Here is a 25795-nt window from a genome sequence, read left to right as displayed (position 1 = left end):
ATGTTGAAAGGGACATGGATTCTTACGCCTCTCTGTGCAGGAATCCTTTCTCAAACCCCCTGAGAAATAGCCATTTGTCCTATTTGTCCTATTCTTTCTTTCTTTCTTTTTCTTTTTCTTTTTCTTTTTTTTTTTTTTTTTTTTTTTTTTGAGCTGAGGATGGAACCCAGGGCCTTATGCTTGCTAGGCAAGTGCTCTAGCACTGAACTAAATCCCCAACCCCCTATTCTTGAATAGTGCTTCCCAGAGGAGGTTCAACTGCTTGACATGGTCATGTGTCTAATGGTGAAAATGTCCAGGCCAATTCCACTTTCTCCATATGCCCATACACTCGTCCTGACCCTGGCCTTTGCAGTGCCTCTTGCTATGATCCATTTGGTTTCCAAGCCCTCATTGTGAGTTGAACTATGAGCTCATTTCAGCCCATTTTCTGTTCCTATCACAGCATATCAGATGCTTGATACTTATTTTGGCTCATGTTTCTGGATGCCGAGACACCCAGGAGTGACTTACATCTGTTCAGAGACCAGTAAGGCCTTCGGCTGCTTCAAGCCATGATCAAAAGCAGAAGGATGAGTGCACATGTGTAAAAGAGACATCACGGGAGGGGCAACTTTGCTGTATAGTGACTAATGAAGTCCTGGAAGACCAAGCTGGAGCACCCGCTCACTACTATGAAAATTAACCCAGTCCTAGGAGACAGGCATTGGTTCCTAATATAACCTAGTGACTGTCAGCAGGCCTGCCATCTCTCAACACCATTCCATTGGAGAATGGAGGATCAGCACAGACTTCAGGGAGACTTACTCACTACTAGGCTTTCTACTACGTGTGCAATGCCAGGCTCGGTGGGATTTTTGCTAAAGGTTACAGACATGCTCTTGAGAATTGTTTGGAAAATCTGGTAATTTTATGTGGCAATAAAGCTCTCTGTCCTCAACATTCCCTGGATGGTCAACCCTTAGGGCTGGACAGAGGTGCTCCCTCTGGTGACCACGTTGACCCTCTGCCAGCTCCCTTTGCCCAGGAGAAACTATTGGAAGGGCTAAGGGCTGGTTTTGCCCACACAAAAGCCACATCCTCCCTTCACCTATGCTCTGGGCACTAAGACACCAAGGCCTGCACAGGCTGTTTTTCCAGATGTGTCTGGGTTTGTCTTTCTAGGAATTAGCTGTTCTCATGGACGGGAGTAGATCTCAAAATGGAATTGACAGGGATCTATCCAAGTCAGGGGCAGGGGGGCGGGTGGGCAGGCAGGGCGGGGAGGAAGAACTAGCTCTAGGCCACTCTCCACTCTGTACTGTGCTCCAGTTGAGAAAATGCCAAGGAGTAAGAAATCTCATAACCCCAAATATTGTTAGTCTAACAGTTTATTCTGATTATTAGCTTGACTGGGTTGAGGATTGCCCAACAGATGAGCAAGACACATACATCCTGACTGTACTGATGAGGGTGTTTCTAGAGGATTAACTAAGGGGAGGGAGTCCGAACCCTGAATGTTGATGGCACCATCCTCTAGACTGAGGACTGGATGGACTAAAGGAGAAAAAGGAGGGGCTCAATAATTCAGTCCATGTTCTTCCTTATGTATTCCTGGCTGTCAGGATGAGAACTGCCCTCCCACTGATGGACTGAGGTCTCTGAAACCCTGGGCTTCCTAAACAAACGCCTCCTCCCTTAAGCTGCCAATGTCAGGTATTTATGACAGTGACGAGAAGTCTGACTTAGACACACATAGCACGTCCCGTTCAATGAGCATTATAATTTACTCCATTTATAACTTTAAACACATAGACATGTCAGGGGTGAGCCTTGGTATTCTTCTCTGATGCTATAAGAATGCATCAGAAACACATTGGCTTGAGACAAACACAAATTTACTCTTTGACAGAGGTGGGTAGGGAACCTTCCTTCTGGAGGCTCCAGGGGCAGAATCTGTCTCCTGCCTCTTCTTACTTTGGGAGGCTTTCCACGCAACATAGTGGGGACATGCTTAGTCCCTGGTCCCTTCTTCCACCCTCATGGCTGAAGCCTTTTCATACTGCCTTCTTCATGGTTCTCTCTCCTGTCTTTTAACAGACCTCATAACATAACACTGGGCTCATACACAGTACTCTAAGTGAAACAGTCAGCAAATTATCAACCTTAACTCTTTATACCCCCCACAAGACCCTTTGCCATGTCACCTAATACATTCACAGGATCTGGGAATTGGGATGTAGACATCTTTAGAGAGCAATTGTGCCTACCATGGCTTCCATATGTCTTTTTGTACTATGCCCCAATGAGGCTAGGGAAATGTTAGGATTTAGATATTAAATGTTCCCAAAGGCTCATGTGTCAAAGGCTTGATGGCCAGCCTGTAGCCCTATCAGGAAGTAACACAACTTTTAGGAGGTAGAGCCTGGTGGGAGGAAGTTATGCCATTGGGAACATGCCTTTGAAGGGGCTACTAATATCTGGTTTTCATTTTTCTCTTTGGTTCTCAGTTGCCATGATGTACAGCCTCCTCAACACATGCTCCTGTATAATGCATTTCCTAACCAAAGCTCTACAAGTAATAGAGACAACTGAGCAAAGACTGAGGCCTTTGAAAATATGAGGCAAAATATATCGACACACAAAAAACACAGATAGCATCTCAATAGGATAAGAGGCAGCTTATTCTGGAGCAAATAGGAATGACTATGGCCTGAGGATAGAGGGTTAGGTTACCCAAATTCCATATTTCAACATGGAAGCAATTTGAAGAGGTTTTTATGGCAACAGACAAAAAAAGTCAAAAGATCAAGGCACTTTTCAAATACATGGAGGAACATTTAGTAGGTGGGTAACAACAAAGAGGAGAATCTCAGCTACAGGTCTCTATGCTATCTGATGACAGCTTAGCCTTTTGGTTGGTGTAATCTAGGGTTTTGTTAATGTATTCCAAAAGGTTTGGCCTATTATTTACAGGATGTTAGGTCAAACACAGAGGTTGGCAGGGAATGGCTATTTAAGTGATTAGAGATAGCTCAAGATAATTGTCATCAAGTTCCAGACCTGCAACAACCCAACCTCTCCATGATCACTGAAGTTTTAAGCAGTTAATCAGCCTGGCAGAAGGTTCAGTGGAAAGTGCAGCTTCGGCCTGGGAACTTTGCTTCAATGAGTTGGTTGTTGCAGCCATTTAGTCATAATAAAAGGATGTTATGAGTAACTGAATCGCTCTGTTGGTAAAATACTTGTCACAATGTCTTAGGCTTTCTATTGCTGTGAAGAGACACCATGACCAAGACAACTCTTATAAAGGAAAACATGTCACTGGGGCTGGTTTACAGTTTTAGAGGTTTAGTCCATTATCATCACGGTGGGAATCATGGCAGTGCACAAGCAGACATGGTGCTGGAAAAAGACCTGAGAGTTCTACATCTGGATCCACAGGCAACTGGAAGCAATTGTGTCACTGGCCATAGCTTGAGCATAGAAGGCTTCAAAGCCTGCTGCCACAGTGACACACTTCCTCCAACAAGGTCATACCTACACCAACAAAGCCACACCTCCTAATAGTGCTACTCCCTATGGGGGCCATTTTTTTTTCAAATCACCATAGCACACAAGCATGAGGACCTGAATTTGAGCCCTTTACAACCCACATGAGAAGGCTGGTCACTGTGGCACGTGATTGTCATCTCAGCCCTGGGGAAATGGAGATGGATGGATCTCTGAGGCTCTCTCGCCAGCCAACCTCACCTAATCAGGTGAAAACCCAAGCCAGTGAGGGGCCCTGTCTCAAAAAGCAAGGTGGGTGGTGCCTGAGGAGGAACAGTACTTGATGTTGTCCTCTGACTTCTACATGCATGACACAACATGCACACAGACTCACATACACACACACACACACACACACATACAGACTCACATACACACACAATTACACACACATACACACATACATAAACATACACACACACACACACATACACACATATACACATACACACATATACACATATACACACACATACTTTCAATTGAGAAAAATTTAAAGCTGACTAATGAAATATGATTTGTTGAACTCTTTAAGGACTATCACTAGAGACTGAGAATTACATTTTCTTAAGAAAAAAACCAAACAGCAAACTTCTCTTCAGAGTCCACTTCCCTTATGCTTCAGGGTTCTCTGTGTGGGATGATAGCAAGCCCAGGCACAGGCAATTGCATTTCTGATTGACGTTGTTATGTGCTTTGGCTCCAGATGTAATATTCTTAGAGAAGAAATGAAGCCCATTCCAACTTCCTCAACCCATCCTTTGCAGAGGGAAAATTGAATTGGGGTCATACAGTGGGCAGACTGACCTCATCCCTCACAAATCCTTACTTCTCAATTGTTTTCATGAAGGCCATAGCTAGAATGATACACTGCTGCACATTATTAATTCACTTAGTCATCAATTTAACAAACAATAGTATAGCCTCTGTCCTGTGTCAGGGATAGTACCTGAGCTTGGAGACAGAGTTGGTGAATAAGATACAGCATTTTTGTCTGGGTGAACATATCCCAAGACCCCTACTAGACTCCTGAAACAATGGATTATATTGGACCCAGAATATATTGTTTTCCCTAGCTACGCCTATTATAAATTTTAATGTACAAATTAGGAATAGCAACAAATTAATAGCCACTACTAACGATAAAATGGAACATTTGTAACAATCTGCTATAAGATAGTTCTGTAAACAAGCTGTCTCTTCTCTGTCTAAATGTATTTAATTGTGTGCCACTCATCCTTCTCTTGATGGTGGGAGATGATACAATGCCTAGTAATGAGATGATGTGAGGTAAATGATTGGCAGAGTGACAGCATCAGCTCTTACCTAAGGCTTACTTGAAGACAAGCACTCTGATACTGCGACAGCCAATCTGATAACCAAGATGTGATAACAGTTACCAGTCATCAAGAAGTATGCACAACCATGCATGTTCAGCAACAGGATAATTCATTCCGGGTATGTGGTCAGAAGTTTTTCTGTGTCCCACCCAGTCCTGCAGCCTCTGAGACCCAAATAAACATACAGGGACTTACATTAATTACAAATTGTATGGCCATGGCCTATGGCTCAAGCTTCTTGCTAGCTAGCTCTCATAACTAAACTCAGCTCATTTCTATTAATTTATATGTTGCCATGTGTTCTGTGGCTTTACCTGTGTGCCACTACATGCTGCTCCCTGGACAATGGGATGGCGTCTCCCCTACCTCTCCTTTCTACTTTCACTGTCTCTGTTGGATTACTCTATCCTGCCCTTCCATAGGCCAAACAGCTTTATTTATCAACCAATCAGAGCAACACATATTCACAGCTTACAGAAAGACATCCCACAGCATGGGTAGGATGAAATAGAATGGGGAGGATTTCTATCATGCCACCATAATAATATGTATCTTATAGCATAGGACTTCCTTATTTTTGGAATTTTCTCTTTTATGTCTTCAGACCTTGGTTGGCTATATAGTAACTGAAACTAGAAAATACACTTTTAGATAACTAGTGGACACTAGCTGTAAGTAGCTAGCTGTTCTGCCTCAGTCTGCAGAGACTTTCCTTCCTCTAAATCTTGGGTTTGATTTTCTTAATAATCACATCTACAATGGTGAGGGAAGAGCCCTATGACAAGGGCAAGGCCTTGGCCTACCCTGTTTCCTTCTGTGTTTCTCAGTGCACCATTCCTTGTAACAGCCAGGAAGTGGGGAGGAAGGAAAAGGGGCAAGGTCAACATGAAGCAGATGTATTCACACTGAGCTACTTTCTCCAACTAGACCCTGCCTCCTACAGTTTCCACCCAATAGCACCATCAGCTGGGGGAACGAATCTTTGAAACAAGACTCTAAGTAAGGCTTGCCTGTTGTTCAAATCTTAAACAATGTTATAATAAAAAACCTAGAGCCAGATATTGGGGTAAAAGCTGAAAGATCAGAGAAGCAGAGCAAGCCACAGCCACCACCTATTACCTCACCAGCTCCACAAATCCTCTGACTGAAATGCTCTGAGTCTTCACCAAAAGGGTCTCAGCTGAACTGCTTTAGTTTCTGTTTCCTCATGCCTTATATACCTTTCTCTGCCCAGACATCATTTCCTGGGATTAAAGGCTTGTGTGCTTCCCAGTACTGGGATTAAAAATGTGTGCCACCACCACCTGGCTCTGTTTCCATTGTGGCCTTGAACTCACAGAGATCAAGACCAATCTCTGCCTCCCAAGTGATAGGATTAAAGGCATGTGCCACCACTGTCTGGCCTCTCTGTCTAATCTAGTGGCTGGCTCTTTCCTCTGATCCTCAAGCAAGCTTTATTGGGGTACACAGTATATCATCATACTTGCCATATTCAATCCTGATGCAAATAAGAGGATTTGTGGCTGAACTGCTGCTGTTGATGTGATCCCTTTACTCCTTCCTAAATTCTTTGCTGCATGTATTGTCCACTCCAATCTTCACTTCCCCATTCATCCCAGTGCATTTCTATTGACTCCTATCATCACCCCCACTTTACAAATGAATAAACATAGTTACATACTGAGATGCAATTTGCTTAAGACTACATAGGTCATAAGTGTTAGTGTTTGGATTTGAACTTGAACTCACAGAGGAGAGTAAACCACTGACTTCCTTACTCATGGGTGCATTATGCTCTCTCCTGGCCCCTGATCTGCTGCCATTAAGTTCTCCAATCCTACTTTCTTCTGCTCCCTTCACTTTTCAAAAAGTTTCTTGAGCCTGATTGGCAAAGGCTTCAAGGCAAGTTATACTCAGACGAAGCAGGTGAAAGGGCTGGGTTGGGAGACAATGTCCAAGTCTGACACTCTTAGCTCAGCTCCTTGCCGCACATTCCTACCTTCCTTAGACAAGGAAAGAAGTATTTGATTTACCCAGCATCTGGGAAAGTGATGCCAAGACCAGAGACGTTGCCACCCAGCCATCTGCCCTGTTCAGTTCTGCATGAGCATGATCCAGAGAAAGTGACAGTTAACAATACTGCAAAACACACACACACACACACACACACACACACGCGCACACACGCACACACATGCACACACACGCACACACACGCACACACATACGCACACACACACACGCACACACGCACACACACACACGCACACACACGCGCGCACACACGCACACACGCACGCACACACATACGCACGCACACACGCACACACATACACACGCACACATATACGCACGCACACACGCACACACATACGCACACATGCACACACACGCACACACATACGCACACACACACGCACACATGCACACACACGCACACACATACGCACACACACGCGCACACACACGCACACACCTCCCTTATGATCTTTGAACAGCCATTACAGTAAAGCCAAGTGAGTCTCCCTGAAGCTCGGACAGTCTTTGCTGATTTGAGAGATGGAGAACGTGAGGGTTTTCTCCTCCTCTCTTTTGTCTGGTGAGGCCTAGAAACCTCTGACTGATATAAGCATTTCTGAAGCTAACACTGTTAAGGGGTGCAAAAGTCCTGGGGTGGAGAAGACCATGCAGGTTGTGGCAACTTAGGCACATGCCGCACTTTTTCTACGTTCCCTGAGCCCAAGTCTTGTTGTGCCTCGTCTGCATCTTAGCCTTTGGTCTTTGTGCTGAGATGTCTCTACAGTTCAGGTCATAGCTCCTGAGTGTTGCCTGTTTAATATCTGTCTTATCTACCGGTCTGGATGAGATGAGACCTGCCACATGTCCAATCTCCAAAAAAAGAAAAAGGGGAAGTGCTGTGGGTGATTGATTGATAAATAAAACACTGATTGGCCAGTAGTCAGGCAGGAAGTATAGATGGGACTAGCAGAGAGGAGAATGGAGAAAACAAGAAGGCAGAGAGGAAGAGATGCCAGCCTGCTGTCCAGGGAGCATCATGTAAGGCAGCAGGTAAAGCCACGGAACACATGGCAACATATAGATTAACAAAAATGGGCTGAGTATAAGAGTAAGAGCTAGACAATGGTAAGCCTGAGCTAATGGCTGAGCAGTTTAAATAATATAAGCATCTGTATGTTTATTTTATAAGTGGGCTATGGGACTGCCGGGGCTTGGCGGGACCTGGAGAGAAAAATTCTACCAACAAAATTATGTGTAAACCTTTCTAAATCTCCAAGGTATAAGGGTTCCTGTATTGACCCATGGTTTGACTTAGACTTATTTTACTCTTGTCAAAGTTATCTTCCATCTCCTAATGCAATTAGATATTTCTCCATGCCTGGTATCGAACCTTCTCACAGAATAGAATTCAAAATTTGTGGAATTTCTCTGTGGGCTCCAACTCCAATGTCAGGAGAGATAAAGCCACCCCAAAGTGAATAAAGGACAAGAATGGATTGGGGGGAGTATTTATTGCCCCCAAACAACTGACTAGTTAGGGTTTAGGTATAGTTTGAAGTAGATGTTCAAAGAGTGCTTGGAAATCTGTTTTCTGTTGCTGTTGTCTACATGGTGGCCTTGCTGTCCTGAGGGTTGATAACAATACAGTCATTAGCAGCCCCCAGATTAGCTACTGTGCTTTGTCATCCTAATGATATCTTACTGGCCCCTCTGGCATGTACCCAACCTTGAGCTAATCATCAGGATCACAAGAAGAGATGATATGATTGGTCAGTTCTAAGTTGTATCACTTGTCTGGAGTGAGGAGATTCATTAAAAGTCATCTTAGCCCAAAGGATAGAGAGATGGAAGGACAGTTTCTTGAAGGAGAACTGGAGAAGCATTTCTTAGCTAAAAGAAAAAATAATGCAAACATATATAAATAACAAGATGTCTGTTCCCATTCCTTGGTTTGGGTGTAAGCAAGTTGCATTTAGCATAATTCAGTTCTCATCAAATGCCCAAGGATGGGTCCTTCAACTTTTCCTGCATTTTTAATTAGGGTCTGTTTTAGTCTGCAAATCCCACTCTTTTCTGTCCTCAACCTCCAAGACCAAGCTTGGAGGAGCCTTTGTGGTAGTGGCAGCCACAACACTGGCAACACACTGCAGATAAATATCAAAATCTGAGTTCTAAACAGAGCAGTTACTCTTCCCAATTCACTTACCACACTAGTTTCCATGCTTATAAATCTTGCTACCTAGAGCAGCAGATGTGACCTATATTGGCTGGTTTCATGTCAACTTGACATAAGCTAGAGTCATCAGAAAGGAATGAGCCTCTGGTAAGGAAATGCCCCCACGAAATCCAGCTGTAAGGCCTTTTCTCATTTAGGGATCTATGGGGGAGGATCCAGCCTATGGTGGGTGGTGCCATCCCTGGCCTCATGGTCCTGAGTTCTATAAGAAAGCAGACAGAGCAAGCCAGAGCAGTCAAGCCAGTAAGCAGCTCCCCTCCATGACCTCTGCATCTGCTCCCACTGCCAGGAGCCTGCCCTGCTGGAGTTCCTGCCCTGACTTCCTTTATCAATAAACAGCAATGTGGAAGTATAAGCCAAATAAACCATTTTCTCCCCAACTTGCTTTTTGGTCCTGGTGTTTTTGTCATAGCAATAGGAACACTAACTAATACATGACCCTTGGAGCACAAAAATCAGAAACCTATCTGACTAACAAAATCCCAGGGGACCTTCTGAGTCTGTAATGATGGAGTAACACAGCATCACGGGACCCAGTCAAGGAACATGACATGTGGTTTAAGATTGTCTGCCTGAATCATAAAAATATCTTCTTTCCACTCAGATCAACTTTATCCCATCACCACAGCAATCTAATGCCCCACAACAAGACACTGTGACCATTCAGCAAGGTGGGGGATGGTCTACCAATGTGCCATTGTTCTTCATTCAGACCTATGTGTTCTCAGGGGCCTGGTCCTTGTCCATTCTTGGTTTCTTGTTCTATACAAAAGTCCCAGCAATTCAGAAGATATCCCTTACCTGCTGCTGCTACTGCTGCTCAAACTGTGACTCCGTGACTGGCTTAGAAATAACACGGCTCTATTATCTTAGTGATCTGGAGGTCAGAAGTCCAAAATGTGTCTCACTGAATTAAAGTCAAGGTTTCAGTGGGACTGAATGCCCTTAGGAGACTCTAAAGAAGAATCCATTTGTATAAGCTACTTTTCTTTCTGTCGTGACAAAATCCCTAACCAAAGGCAACTTAAGAAAGGAGGGTTTATTCCAGATTGTTTCGAGGGTACCATCATGGTGAGGAGGTATGGCAGTGGAAGGCTGGGATATCAGTCACACATCATTTAGTCAGAAGCAGAATGAGATGAATTCTTGTTGATCTCCTCCTTTACCCTTTAATTTCCTCTAAGACCCAGTCCATGGATGCTGTTACCCACTGTGAGGGAACCCTCCTAGACACACCCAGAGGTGTGTCTTCTAAGTGACTTCAAATCCTATCTAGTTGAGAATCAAGGTTTACCATCATGAGTCAACCATGTGTCAAGCTGACCCCCCAGGCAGATCACATTTAATTGTAGCATTCCACTCACTTTCATCAATGTCTCATGAGTATTTCTGAAGTGCAAAATGTACTTCATTCATATCTAAGAATCCTTAAAGTCTTAACAGTTCTAACACTGCTGAAAAGTCCCAATTGCCTTTAAAGACTCAAGGCAAACTCTTCACTGTGAGCCCCAATAGAATCAAAATACAAGTTGCGTATTTCCAATGTACAGTGGCACAGGATAAATGAACCTATTCCTACAGGGGAAAAATGGACACTAGAAAGAAGACTGGACCAAAGCCAGATTGAAACCCAGCAGGGAAAATACCAAATTCTGAATCTTTATGTTCAGCTCTTGGAGCTTTAGATGGTCTCATCTAGGTTCCATAGGGCTTGGATAGCTTCACCCCTCCAGTTCTGCTCCATGTAGCACTGATAGCTCTCTTGGGTTAGCTTCTCTAGGCGCCTGCAGCTTTCCTCAGCAGACACCCCATAAGTGTATGCTGTCTTCAGCATCCTGGGGTAGCCATGGAAAATTGGACTTTACCTTCACAGCTCTGTACAATGACCTCTCAGGACCCCCCTGTAAAGAATCTGATCCTGCTACAAATTTCCTGACCTAAACAACTTTCTGAAACCTGTTGGAACCCCCTATAACCCCTCACTCTTGGATTTTTCGTGTCTGCAAAACCATGTGGATGATGCTGCCAAGTTCTGCTACCAACTTGAGATGTAGCCTGCCTCTCTTCTATCATAACTAGTGACCTCTGTGTGCTTTGCCAGTTGAGCCTGAGAAAATCCCTGGGTGGCTGCTTACAATCAGGGTATGTGTCCAGTGGCATTCCTAGATCAGATTCACACCTTGCAAATGAATGTGCATCTTCACAAGTTGGAGCATTTAAAGGCTGGGTTCTTGCCTGTACAGCATCTTTCCTATTGTCCCAACATAGAATAAGAGGTTTCTCTTTAGTGGTGCTAATATATTTAATAACTACAGCTGCTTTCTTCATAACAGTCTGTTCTAAAACTAAAACCTGTTACTCGCTTTTTATCCCCAAACTTCATATTCTGTTTCATTGTAGCTCTGTTTAATGGTAGTGAACAGTAACCATGCTACAGCCTATGTTAACATACATGCTGTCTTGAAATTCCCTCTACCAAACAACTTAGTGCATTACTTTGGAATGCAGGCTCATGCAGATTTTCAGGACAGAATGCAGAATATTCAGGCAGAAAGTAGCTAGAATTTTATTTGTTTTTTTGAAGGATGTAACACAATGTTTTAATGGAGTTATTTTTTCCAACATAATATTTTAATTGGTTATTTGGAAATTTCACATAATGCAACCTGATCGCATTCACTTCCAAATCTTCCCAGGCCCACCTTTCCTTCCTTGTGACCTCCCCAAAGAAAAGAAGAAGGAAAGGAAACAAAACAAAGCAAAATAAAAAAGTACCAAGTCCAGTATCATACTCACTGGAGCATGGTCAGACTTCCGGTGACCAGCTCCTTAAAGAAAATCGAGTCCTTCCCCAATCCCTCCCCTTGCCACAAGCCATCATCTGTGAAGAGCTACACTTCAGCATCCCTATCACAGAATTGAAGAGTTCTCTTCAATGGCTTCCTGTCTAGATTGTTTTTCTTTTGGGGGAGGGGGGCTTATCGCAGAAGACTTCTATGTCTCTAATTATCAACTGTGTGCCTGCAGTCATCAACAACACTCCAAAAGAAGCTGCCTGACCCTTTTCAGTCAGGGGCAGCACAGGTCATGGACTTCCACATGGTTTCTGGCAGCAGTACTGACCATGGACGGACATCAACCAGCCTTTAGTGGCAACACAGACTATAGACATCCACATGACCTCAGGTGGTAGCACAGACCACAGACGTCTACATGGCCTTGGTGGTAACCGGAACTGTGAACATCAACAGGATCTCAGGTGGTTACACAGACCATGGGCAATCACCTGTCCTCTAGTGGTAAAACAGGCCATGGACATCAACATGGCCTCCTGCAGCAGTGCAGACCATGGGACATCATCTATATGGACCTCGGGCATCAACAAGGCCTGGAGCAGCAGCACATACCATGAACACCAGCACATCCCCAGCTGTAGCCTGGGTCATGGATACCAACATGGCCTTCAGGGGCAGCATGGACCCTGGATATCTTTGGAGGAGCCCCAATCCATAAAATGAACTGTTCTCCATCTCAGACATCCTGTTGTCACTCAGAGCCAGGGTGATCATACAACTGAGCCAGTGTATGTGGGGGCAGGGCCTGAGCAAGCTCTAGGCTGCTTCCCACCACCCTGCTGAGCCTCCTCAAACACAGCATGCTCTCCCATCCACTGCAGTCTTCTCCCACAACTGTCAGAGCTGTTGCTTCTCTAGTTCTGCCTCTCTCCATCTCCATCTTTCCCACCTCTCCGTCACATAGTTAAAGTGGCGTTGCAAACGGCAGTGTGTCACATAGTACATAGTATGCAGATACTCACTACTCTCATTGGTCTGGTTCAGGGTTTCTGGTTTCTGAAGTACTCTATTTCCTGGACCATCACTGAGGCTCATCTCAGATATCTTGCTGTTGTCCAGAGTCAGGGTGATCTTGTGGCTCGGCAGGGCATCTGAGGACAGGATCCGTGTGAGCTCCAGGCTGCCACACACCTCCCTGCCCATGGTACTGCCCACTCCAAGACTCACTGGGCACAACTGTTGTGCTTACAGCCTGTGGGCAGTGTGCCAAGACCCCATGCTCCCCTCTTCCCAGAAGTTCAAGCATCATGGACTATATGTGGCATCTCCATGCTGCTGGCCAGCCTGCAGGTGGAGGGCTGACCTTATTCAGTAATGACACATTTCCAAGGGAGCTCCTCTCTCTTAGTTCCAGCAAGGCGAGCAGCAACGGTTGCTCCATGCTGAGGGCCCACATTCAGTAATACCTCGTTCTTTGTCTGCTGCCTCTGTGCTCTCATATAGCTTCCAAGTCCTTCCCTGTGGTGTCTCTAGTTTCAACATTCTCTGCCAAGCACACACGGATGCACTGGCGAGGTTCTGCTCCGCTATCTTTCTTTCCAATTTCATGAAACTACTTTTTAAAGGCCTCTTCCCATCAGACCTTCCTTTTTTTTTTTTTTTTTTTTCCAGTTGTTCCAAAGATACTGGGAGTCTGCAGACTCCTTCCTTCAGCAAGGCCGCGCTCCGGCTCATGCTTGAGTTCAGCCACTGTGGCTCCCCCACGGCAACTGCAGGGCTGACATCAAGAGCCAAGAGCGGGAAGGGGGCACCAGCTTGGCAGTGGCATCTCTCATTTGAGCAACGGAGCCCAGCATGGCCCCTGCAGATCGTCAGCTGAAGCCTGGTGCAGGATATCGGGAGCTGGGGTGTGTCAGGGAGATTTTACTTCATCTCCGCCTCTAGCCTGCCGCAGGAGCCGTGTGCACTGTGGCCATTTTGGCTCTGGCTCTCTTTAATGGGGTTTTTATTCCCTTTTGAAACCTCATGAGCCTGGCCTCCACTGTTCACATTTTCTCTCAGCATCCTGACCTTTCAATTCCCCATAAGAATGGTCTGTTCAGCTCTACTTACAGTAGCCCAGGGCTTCTGTAGCCTGCTCCTCCAAACCTTTCCATATTCTTTCCACAAAACAGTTCCAAAGGCCTACAACCACATGGCCTGGGTTATCTTCACAGTCAACGCCTTGGTACTCAATTTCTATTAGTTGATTTCTTGTTGCTGTGACAAAATGCTTGACCAAAGGCAACTAAAGGAAGGAAGGGTGTAAAATTTGAAAGCGTGGGGCAGCTGGTCACATTGCATCCAGAGTCAGAAAGAAGGAGGAGGAAATGGTCGCCATTGCTTTGCTGACTTCCTCCATTCCCGTTTTTATTTGCTCTAGGACCCACTCCATGTGATGATAATGACTGCTTTGAGGGAAGGTTTCCTCCTCTGTTAAACTTCTCTGGTGTCAACCCTTACAGACACACCCAAAAGTATGCCTCTTAAGTGATTCTTTGTTAAGTTGTCAATCAAGATTAACCCTGCATTTTTATTTTATTTCATCTGCTTGTTAGAGGTCACTTGTGGTTCAAATCAACTCCCAAATCAATTTGACCCCCCAAATCAACATAGAATCTGGAAATCTCTGAATCTCAGTGTCTGTCTTCTTCCTACATGTAAAAGGTACTGGTGAGGACATGGGACAGCATGGACAATCTAGGAGGGTGACCCACTCGGGTTAAAGTCAACTAGTCAGCATCACTAGTCCTGTCTACAAGCCTAGCACTCTCTAGTTCTCCCAGACTATGACATCATACAAAAGCTAAGATTCTACACACTGTAAGCACTGAGGGAACTTTAGAGGAATGTGGGCGTTCTCAAATACCTATGCTGATTATATCAACACAGCAGAAGTGCAGACTTACATAAACAAACAAACAGACAAAGCAGAAAGTAGAGGTAAAGCAAAAGGATGTTAGGGAAAAAGCAGACATAATATCCCCTGTGTCCTTGGTGACAAAGAGCTTAAAAGGATTTGTGTGTCCGGTCCTTGGGAAGAGAGCTTTAGAGAAGCTGTGGTCTGAATGCCCCCTCCTTTAAATCGGGTCTCCATTAGTGCTTCTGTTCTATTGAGGCGTTAAGATCCTCTTCCTCCAGTCCCCTCAGCACTCTCTTAGACACAGATCATTGAAGACCCCCAAATCCATCAGGATTTAGACAGTTGTATCATATTCATTATGGCAGAGCCTAAAATATTGGAAGGGATGTCGGGGACTTTGAGAAAATAAATTTTGAAATTGCAGCCCTGAATGTGCAGAGCTGACATGCCATTGCAAATGACGCAGACATTGTTCCTGAAAGGGCTAGACTAATGCGTGGTGAAGGGGAAGTAGATGGTGGGGGCACCCCATCATCGGAAGTCCTTTCTGTCTCTCTAGTTACTCAGAGAGACAACAAGGTGTCGGGATTAGCAGTTTTCTCACAGGGTAACCATGTAGCTCCCTTCCACATCATAAGCTGGGAACCTAATGCTCAAACATTCTGTTTCTTGCCTATCTTCTCTACTTCTCAGTTCTGCATTTTCTGCACTGTCTCATATCATTTTCAGTAAACTGTGTGCCTTGTATTAGGTTTCAAATACCAATGAAGGTAATTACCATGTCTTACTTCATGGGTGGAAAGATTTTTCCATGAATGTCTTTCTCTAGTGTTTTATCACCATGATTTATGAGTCAGGGCCTATTCTCACCATAAAGCTAGAAATGTCAAATTTTCTCTGTCAGCCTCCTTTGCAGTCATAGTAAACATTAATGAGCCAGGCTAGCTGATCAAACTCATATACACCAAGGTTTGAACTAGAAGAAATGACCCGAAGAATTAGGAGCCACACAGGGCCTGTATTTGTGAAGGGGGTAGCAGAGGATTTCCCACATGCACTTCTCAGGAGTAACACCCAGAATCAGCCTTAGAAATGTTGGTCATTTCTACAAATGTTCCACCACAAACAGTGCCACCTGCCAGGTAGGAATGTCTTCACAGGACCAGTTCTGTGGTGATATTTCATGGACTTCTCCTGGCTCACAGACTTGTTAATCAGTGTGTCTCTCAGAGGTCAGTGAGCTGAGTCACCTTACCTAATCAATCCTCTTTCTGCTTAGATGAGTCAGCATGTGTCTTTGTTGCTTAAAATGAAGACCCTGACTGAGACAAATGGTCTCAGTTCCCCTTTGGAGTTACCTATATTCATCTCACTTGGAAAGTTTTAAAGCTTGCCATTTATTCTATCTGGAACAGCCTTCCCTCTTCTTCTTTCTTGTGTAAAATGTCTACCCAACCATCCAAATGTCAAGCTTGACCCACTCCTCCCCACCTCGGAGAACTCTCCCAGATTACCCCAAATCCATATACACCTCACAGTATTACCTGGCCCATGATTCTGTGATCTAATTGAAGACAGGAAACTACATTTATGTTATGTCTTGTCTATTAATGTTGATGAGTGAATGGATGGATGGGTGGGTGGGTGGATGAGTGGGTAGACAGAGGATTGGATGGGTGGAACTATTTCAGGACAAAACAATCTCCAGGAAATCCCTACTACTAATGCTTGACTACAATAAGGCATCTTACATTTTTGCTCTCAGGAAGATAATTCTGTTCCAGAATCCACAGCCTTGTGCTAACTTGTTTTGTTCTATTTTCATCTCTTGTGGGTCTCCCAAATGCCAGGTCCTACATCATCTTAGACCCACATTTTAGACCTTCAAAGAGAAGGACGTACTTTGTAGCTCTCCCCTATTGCTGCCCAGTTATTGAGACCCCCAGCATTTAGAGGAACAGCTGCCTGTTTCTTGGGAGAAGAGTGGGCCACCTGCAAGCCCCTTGAATGGGCAGGTTGCCATGACAACTCCTTAATAGAAAGACCACCGTGGGGAATAATTCCCAAAGCAACACCCATTTCTTTGGTAGTTTTTCAAGAAAAAGCAGGATGTAAAACTGCAAGGACACTGCACACAAATAATAGTGTGTGAGCTACTCTGCAGCCAACACAAGGCCTGTCCCCATCTCTCTCCCCAAACTGGGGAAATAAAGCTGAGCCATGGAGTGATTCATAATACTAACACTCCTAGTTTGGGTACAAGCTGTCCTTTGCCCAGCATCCATTATCCATGGTGTACCTTAACAGACATTTAAAATGGGCTTTCTAGGGCTCAGGATGCAATTCGGTTGGTAGAGTGCCCTGTATTTGATCTCAAGCTTGGTGTCACAGGCCTGTAATTATAGTATTAGAGTGGAGACAGGGGGATCAAAAGTCCTTGCTCACCATCCTCAGTTACAGCTACATGGTGAGTCCAGGCTGAAAAACAAACCAAGCAGTGGCTAGCTAGAGTGGTGGTGGCTCAGGGTTTAAGAGCACTTACTGCTCTTACAAAGAATCTGAGTTTGGTTCCCAGCATGCACACTGTGACTTACACCCTTCTGCAACTCCAGTTCCTAAGGATCTGATACCTTCTTCTGGCACTGCACACATGTGATAAACAGACACCCATGCAGGAAAAATACCAATACACATAACAATGAAAATAATTAAGTTTTTAAAACACACAAACATTTTATGAAATGAGCGTTGTTGTTTCCATCCTACACATGGGGATGCTGAAGTCCACAGCATTTAAGTGACCTAGCAAACCATTTATCCACCTGGTGAACTTCTGCACAGGCCTGTGCTTAGGTCAAAGCAGCAACGTCTCCCTGTGCTGCTAACAAAATAGTTGACAGTCAGGGCACTCCATCAGAAGCATCCTCAGAGGTGAGACTCCAGCCTCTTTCTGACTTGGCTCCACAGTGTTTCTATCGTCATTTATTTAGAAGGGTGACGCTTGGTTGGTCAACTCATTCATTTACAACAATTACGACCATCTACTGCAAACCCTGCACTTTGGACCCAAATTTGGCACACTTGCAAAGTTACAAAAAAAGTTCTTCATTTGCTGATCCCTGTGCTTTGAGTGTATTTTGTTGCCACCAAAGGACACGTGAAGGCTCCAATCGTCAGCATGACAGTGTCAAGAGGTGACCCACAGGGCTAGGTCTGTGACTCCTGGATGAATGAATGCTTTTCTCCTCACTAGATCCAGTTGCCTAACTCAAGAGTTCAGTCTCCTCTTTTTTCACATATGTTCATTTGCTCTTCCATGTACTCCACCACGAGTTGAAGCAGAATGTGGCCCTCATCAGTTGTAGCCATCTGACCTTGGACTTCCTAGTTGCCAGGACTGTGAATCAAACAAATACTAGTTTTGTTACTGTTGTTTGTTTGTTTGTTTATAAAGCCCCCAGGCTCAGGTATTCTGTGATTGCAACAGAACACAAACTAAGCCACCAAATGTTCAGTCCTTTCCCAACTCCTCAAAATAGCCTTCCTCTTCCCATCGGCACTTGGGCCTGCCTGTACCATCCTGGGCTGTATACATCCTTGAGCCACAGTTGAGACGAGATGAACCGCACAGTACAAATACTTAGAGCAGAACAGGCACTTGGGACTCTTAGGCATGCCCAGAGAGAAATAACAGGTCCCAGCTCCAGCTCTCATAGTGATTAGTTGAACTGTAGGGAGAAAACTGTTTAACCCAACTTCAGTGTCCTCATCTGTAACTTAGAAGCAAAAACCACCTATTCCATTCTAATAGAGTGAGTGCCAGGTGCGTGTCAAGTGCCAAGCGAGCACCAGCCGATGCTAGAAGTAGCAGTGTATCAGGAGCTCTGGAAGGAGACGACCCTCTCAGCTTCCATGTGCATTGTTCTTCAGATCCCAGAACTAGAGCAGTGATGTGTCCTAGGGTCTCTGGTTCCAGCTCAAAAAGTGTCCAGTTAGGCCACCAATGTTAGACACTCTGTACACATATCTTCATATAACTGATTATAACACATTAGATAGACTGTGATAGAGCATGACTCTACCCTGCCACCCCTTACCTGTTTTCTGCTCTCACTCCTCACTCCTGCTTCCACAAAACCACTTGCAGCTCTCTCTATAAGTGTCCCCTCAGGGAGACACTCTCCCTTCTTTTCCTTGAGCCATTCTGAGTTGGCTTTTAGGCTGTGTGAGGCTCAGCTCTTGTGGGAACTCTCCCTGGCTGTGCTGAGTCCCATCAGTTGTAGCTGAGAACATCTTGTGACTCTCTACTTAAACATCCAACACAGTGAGTGAGCAGAGTTGTCTCCGCTGAAGGCCAGGGGGTTGGAAAACAGGACTACAGGGACTTCATCTGTGACTGTTGTCCGTCACGCGGCACTTGTCATAGAGCAGGTGCTTAATCACTTTGAGAAGAGAGTAAAATTATTGAGAACATGGATGGGAAAATGGTTTTATGGCCTTGAAAATTCCCATTTTTTTTTTTTTTTTGAGAAAGAGCTTCATGGCCCCTATAAATAGGAGCCAGCCTGGTCCCCACAGATGGGCCCCATGCTCTCTTGTTGAACATGAATGGTTCCACAGAATGTAACATCAGATAAGGCCAAGACTGGTGGAGCAAGAGAGGAACAAGAGCATTGTAAAGTCTCTTTGAGAGCAGATCACCGTATACATGCGTGATCCAAAGCACTAAAGGATGACAGCTCACCCAGTGTGGGTAATGGGTAACTACTGCTTACATTTCCATGGCCACAGTCACTCTGAGTTATTCATCTTGAAGTATCACTAGCTTCCTGAAGACATGCAGGTGTAGTAGCCAGCCCCTGTCACCTAATAGAATCCATTCAAACTCCCCCAAATCATCTACCACAAGCACACTTGGTCTTTTCTAACACTTCTTATGAAGTCACCTCACTACTCCTATGATGTGTGTGGTCCTCACTGCAATAGGCCAACAAATGCAGCTCTTTACAGCTATTGGAGTGTCCCTAGAGCTCATCAGCTAAAGAATGTTGACACCACCTAGTTCTGTACACCCGGGATTTCTATTATAAATGTCTTAATAAAAGACTGATGATGATAACATATTTCTTATGGAAAACACCTAGCTGATGTAAATAATCTTGGATATAGATGTTCTGCCCATGTTAACAGGTTCATATTCACAGAGTCAATCAACCACACATCAAAAATATGTCAATAAGGCTGGATGTGGTTGCATGCACTTCAATCCCAGCACTCAGGAGATAGATAGAGGCAGAAAGTTCTCTATAAGTTCAAGGCCAGTCTGGTCTACATAGTGAGTTCTAGTTCAGCCAAAGCTACATGGTAAGACCTTGTCTTGAAGAAGAAAAAGAAGAAAAAGAGGAGGAGGAAGAAGAAAAAGTAAAAAAAGAAAAATTGTCTCTGCATTGAACATACACTGACCATTTTCTTGTCATATCTTCCTGAACAATACAATATAACATCTATTTGTGGGATCATTTGCATTGGATTGTCCATTAGTAGTCTTTAGGGATGAGTTAAAGTATGCAAATACTACTTGATTTATATGAAAAACTTGAGCATCTGCAGATTTTGGTACCCATAGGGGTTCCTGGAGACAACAATTCCTTTGTGCCTAATAAGATACTTTTTGGGTTTGGGTGCTTTCTGGGGAATTGTCTCCTTTCTGTGCTTATGCATGCTTCTGTTTGTGTCCATGATGGAGACCTGGATAGAGAAGGGCATTTCTTCAGTCTTGAGTGTCTGTGACTGTTTTATCTAAAGGGACATCAGCTGAAATACCATGAAAAAGAGAATGTTCTAGTTGGGTGACTACATGTTTCCAAAGGGGCACAAAGCAAATGCTATCCCAGCAGCTTCCCTGCCCAGATTCTCAGAGGTACTTGTGAGCATGGATCAGCAGTGGCATCCACAGCCGTCCTTCCAACCCAACAGACACTACTACAGTGCCATGGGTTGGCCTTCTCCACTAGGTTCCCCTGGGAAGGTTCTGGGGGCCCCGGGTTGATGGCACTTGGGGCTGAGAACTGCACAGACTGTAGGGACTGGTTCTTCTCTGACAGTAGTTGGCTAATGGGCCAAATCATTCGGACAGAATGCCAACAGATGCTAACTGTGAAGAGTGATAAATTTTCTCTCCTTTCAGAGAATCTTTATTGACAAGATTAAAGTCCAGGTAAGGTCTCTCGTCAGCCATCAGAAGTCCCTGGTGTGTGGCAGAGGACACTCCACAGGAATCCCAGATAAAAAGGGTGGCAATAAGAATCTCTAATCTCCCATCATTAGTTTCCTTTTGGAATGAAGACCAGGGCATCACAGATGCTGTTGAAGGGGATTGACAGCTCTGAGGAGGATCCTTAGGCCAGGCTTGATCAACGATGGCTCCTGTCACATCCTCTGCACAGGGTGAGCTGACACCCAAGGCTCTAACACTGTCACTCTTCCCCTTTGATTCTCCGAACATCAGGACTGTTTTATGACTCTTTATATCAAATTTGTCCTCTGCCACTTCTTGCCCCTTCCCTGGCCCTCTGTCGATAGCCTACAAGTAAGTGAACTGATACTCTGTCAGTCCTTTATCTGCATACTTTCTTGATGACATTGTAAATATAATTGAATTTTCTGAAAGCCGTTAATTCAAATGAGATGACAATCGAGGAAACGGCATGATTAAGGGATATCACTGCCACCCCAAATTCGTCATTGTGTCGCTCACAGATGGAGTCGCTGAACTCTGATTATATTTTAGGAAATGAAAGGCGACAGATCTAAAATGGCCATAAAACAAATTAGGAGCCTTCTTGAGGGGCAGGATTATTACTGATTAAGTATATTTGGCATCAAAAATGTGTGAGCACTTTGGCAGCTTAAATTACACATTCACATAGTCAACGCTTTTGCTGGTCTGAAAATTCCTTATTATTTTGGTCTTCTAATCACATTTTCCTTCTCCCTCCAAATTGATGATTTGAAAGAGCATTGGAAATGATCTTTTCTGAAAGAGCATTTTCTTTCAAAAGACATTTACACTCAACTGCCATTAAAAGGACATCATCCAGTCACTTAGTTTCTCAATTTAGCTTTAAAGCAAAGTCACTGTGTTAGGGGAAGTGGCCTCTCTTTCCATGTCATAGTCTCTGTCACTTCTTTCTACATGTTGTTTAGTGCCGAGAGATGAAGGAAGACAGGGTGCTGCTATCTACAGCCTCCACAGGTGAAAGATCTGCTTCCAAGTACTGGTTGGGAAGGGAATCACCTCCTGGGCCCAGTTTGCTTTTTAAAGGACCTTAAGGTAACTTTGGGGCATCTCTCTTGAAGACCATTCTAGTCCAACAAGTAGACAGATTGCAGATTAGCTGTCTGTGACCTCCGCCATTTCCCATCCATGTTTCCATAAGATCCTCTCCAGCTGAAGGTAGCTCAGAGCCACAGCTTGCTATTAACCAACAGAGCGTGACCCAAGTAATAGTACGTCACTTCCATTGCATTAGCTTGCATGACCCCCCCCATGCTAGATGATGCATGATAGAGAGTCTCCCTGTTGACTTGATAAAGTATGCAAGTGTGATGAAGATGGCATGGTGAGAAGCTGTGGGTGGCTCTTAGGCACTGATGATGGCTTCCAGCAAACAGACAGTAAGCCATAGATAAGGAGTTCTGCCAACATCCAGGTAATCTTAGTGCCACAGTACCCCCAAAATGGGCCTATCAAATAGAATGTAGACAGGCCAGTTAGTACTTGATTGTGATCTTGAGACCTAAGAAAACATGTCTAAACTGTAGCCATACTTCTGACACACAGGAACTATGAAATGACTTAGCTTCGGCCAGGCGTGGTGTCAGTGCACCCCTTTACTCTCGGCACTTGAGAGGTAGAAACAGGCAGATCTCTGTGAGACTGTGGCCAGCTTGGTCTACACAGTAAATTTCAGGCCAGCCAGGGCTACATAGTGATACCTTGTCTTGCTCAGGAATAGCTGGCCAACTCACATCTGGCTCCATGTTTTTAGTGGATTTTTCTTTTGTTTGTTGCTGTTGTCATTGTTTAAGAGGGGGAAGGAACATGAAGTTGGGAAGGTGATTCATGAGGAACTGGGTGACAGGAAGAGTATTATATATATATATATGTTCAGCACAAAAAGGTTGGGTGGTTCTAGAATTCAGTCAAGTCCTAGGGAAGCCAACTTTATTCCTAGAAGAAAAATTCATTTTTTTTTTAAAAGGAGTGTACGCCTTTCTTATCATACTCAGTTATTTGTTTGTTTGTTTTTAATCATAGTTAGCTCAGGGAACTGAATTAATTAACTCATAAAAGAGGAGAAAAAAACAAATTAAATTTTTATACATATACATGAGACGTCTCCAAGTTACATGGCAAGTATCAGTCTGTTTTTGCTGCTGATAACATGATACCCTGAACTAATTACAAAGTTTATGTGGGTCACAGTTCTGGTCCAAGGTCAAGGACTCATGTCTGAAGATGGCTTCACTGTGAGCTTAATCTTGAGGCAGTCAGTCTAGGGTGTTATAAACATGCACACTCTGCTCTCTAATACATGCACTGGGAGTCAATCCCAGGCCCCAGTGATGTGACCTCGGCTGATTCCCATCACTTCCTCAAAGTCTGACCTCCAAACACATAGTCAAATTAAGTTCCTCTCCCTTGTCAATGGGCATTAAACTCCAGTGTGAGTTCTGGAGAGAACAAATTGTACCCACACCAGAGATGAGTCATCCTAGAAGGCTATTGACAAGCCTAAGGAAAGAATAAGGCTTGTCTCCCAACCTGAGCAGATTCCAAGTGGCTTGAAGCAGAGATTACTGAACTTTATCAGGAGCTTTACCTGTGAGTCAGGGGACTCTGGGACACATTGAACTGCTTCCTGGAGCTGCCTTACATAAATTAAGAACTAAGATTCGGGTGAGAAGTTTAGGGAACTTCCCGATGGCTGTTAGGGAAAGCTACACTTTACCTGATGAAAGTCAGGAGACCCTGACTGTACATTTCTAAAAAAAAAAAAGTAGACAGAACCAGAAGCCATTTCAGAATTGTGGATATTTCAGTAGATTCAGAACTCTTTTTTAAATTTATTTTATTATTTTTATTTATTTATTTATCTATCTATTTATTTATTTATTTTTCTACTATCAACTTGATACAGTATAAATTCTTATCCTAATAGTGAAATGTTTCACTGAGGCTTGCCCAGTAATTGAGTAAAACCAAAACTTACTATAAGCCGTAGTCATCCTAAGGTCCCCCCTGCTATGTAGCCTCCCTGGTTCTGTAGGTTGTAGTCTGATTGTTCTTTGCTTTATAGCTAGTATCCACTTATGAGTGAGTACATACCATGTTTGCACTTCTGGGTCTGGGTTACCTCACTCAGGATGATATTTTCTAGTTCCATCCATTTGCCTGCAAATTTCATGCTGTCATTATTTTTCTCTGCTGAGTAGTACTCCATTGTGTATATGTACCACATTTTCTTAATCCATTCTTCAGTTGACGGGCATCTAGGTTGTTTCCAGGTTCTGGCTATTACAATAATGCTGCTATGAACATAGTTGAACATGTATCTTTGTGGTATGATTGAGCATTCCTTGGGTATATGCCCAAGAGTGGTATGGCTGGGTCTTGGGATAGATCAATTCCCAGTTTTCTGAGAAACCACCATACTGACTTCCACAGTGGTTGTACAAGTTTGCACTCCCACCAACAGTGGAGTAGTGTTCCCTTTGCTCCACATCCTCTCCAACATTGACTGTCATTAGTGTTTTTGATCATAGCCATTCTGACAGGTGTAAGACATTCTGACAGGTATCTCAGAGTCATTTTGATTTGCATCTCTCTGATGATTAGGGATGCTGAACATTTCTTTAAATGTCTTTCAGCCATTTGTGATTCTTCTTTTGAGAATTCTCTGTTTAGCTCTTTAGCCCATTTTTCAATTGAACTCTTTAAGCTACACAATCCTGGAATCTCTACCACATAATTTCCAGAAAACATTAGGAATTGGTTGTTTGATAGATCTTCTAATCTTCATATTCTATTGATGTTTCCACTACTTTTCTCCTCTCTATGAACTTCAGTGGCAGTACATATGACTATACCAATGTTGACAAAATAGAGAATCGATGAAACTGCTCCAAAAGACAAAGGAGAAGGAAAAAACTCTCAAAATACCAGAAAGCTATGACTGTTACAAACACATATGACCTCTTAATAATATGACTTCTATAATATATAAACAAAAGCTGAAAAAAAACGAAGAGATAAATGTAAAATTCAATCATGTTTGGGAACTTTAGTGCCCTAATCGCAATAATTGTCATAATAGTAGGTAAGAAAATGTAGACAATACTAAAAATATCTAGGCTGCACATTGATCTGTAGAATAATACACCCAACATTGGAAGCATACACATTATTCTTAAGCACATGTCAACCTCTTTGCACACTATATCTAAACTGACCAAGAAAACAATCTAAAGGTCAAGAGCAAAGGAAGGACATGATATATAGAATCTAAACAGGCATTGAAAAGTATTAGTAATTTTCAGTCTTCCCAAAGGAAAACTTCAAATACAGCTAGCTTCACTCTAGAATTCTGCCAAACATTTAAGAAAAAATTATCATGCCTTCTTCACAGATTCTTTTTACTCCTTTTTAAAAACAGAAAAAGGAGTATTTCCCAGCTCTTATGAGGTCAGCACTGCCCTAATATCAAAGGCATATAAGGCAATTGCAAAAACAAATCCCACTACAGCCAGTGTTGCTTATGAACACTGAGGACCTAAAAATTCTTAACAAAATACTATCCAATTGAATCAGTAATATTTTAGAAAGTGCAATGCCATGAAAAAATAAGATCTATACCAAAAGTGAAAAGTTAATTTACATAAAAATTAGTTACAGGGCTGGAGAGATGGC

The 25795-nt window shown here is 43.7% G+C and overlaps 1 protein-coding gene across 2 annotated transcripts in view; it reads left to right on the top strand.

The window, feature by feature from the left end:
- Kcnip1 (potassium voltage-gated channel interacting protein 1) overlaps positions 1 to 25795 on the top strand; it is a 405992-nt gene that overhangs the window by 102920 nt on the left and 277277 nt on the right. The gene's annotated exons all lie outside the window — the stretch shown is intronic.

The sequence above is a fragment of the Onychomys torridus genome, chromosome 8, assembly GCF_903995425.1.
Source record: "Onychomys torridus chromosome 8, mOncTor1.1, whole genome shotgun sequence".
Taxonomy (NCBI): Eukaryota; Metazoa; Chordata; class Mammalia; order Rodentia; family Cricetidae; genus Onychomys; species Onychomys torridus.
Note: the sequence above shows the minus strand (reverse complement) of the source record. Positions and strands in the feature narration are given on the sequence as shown.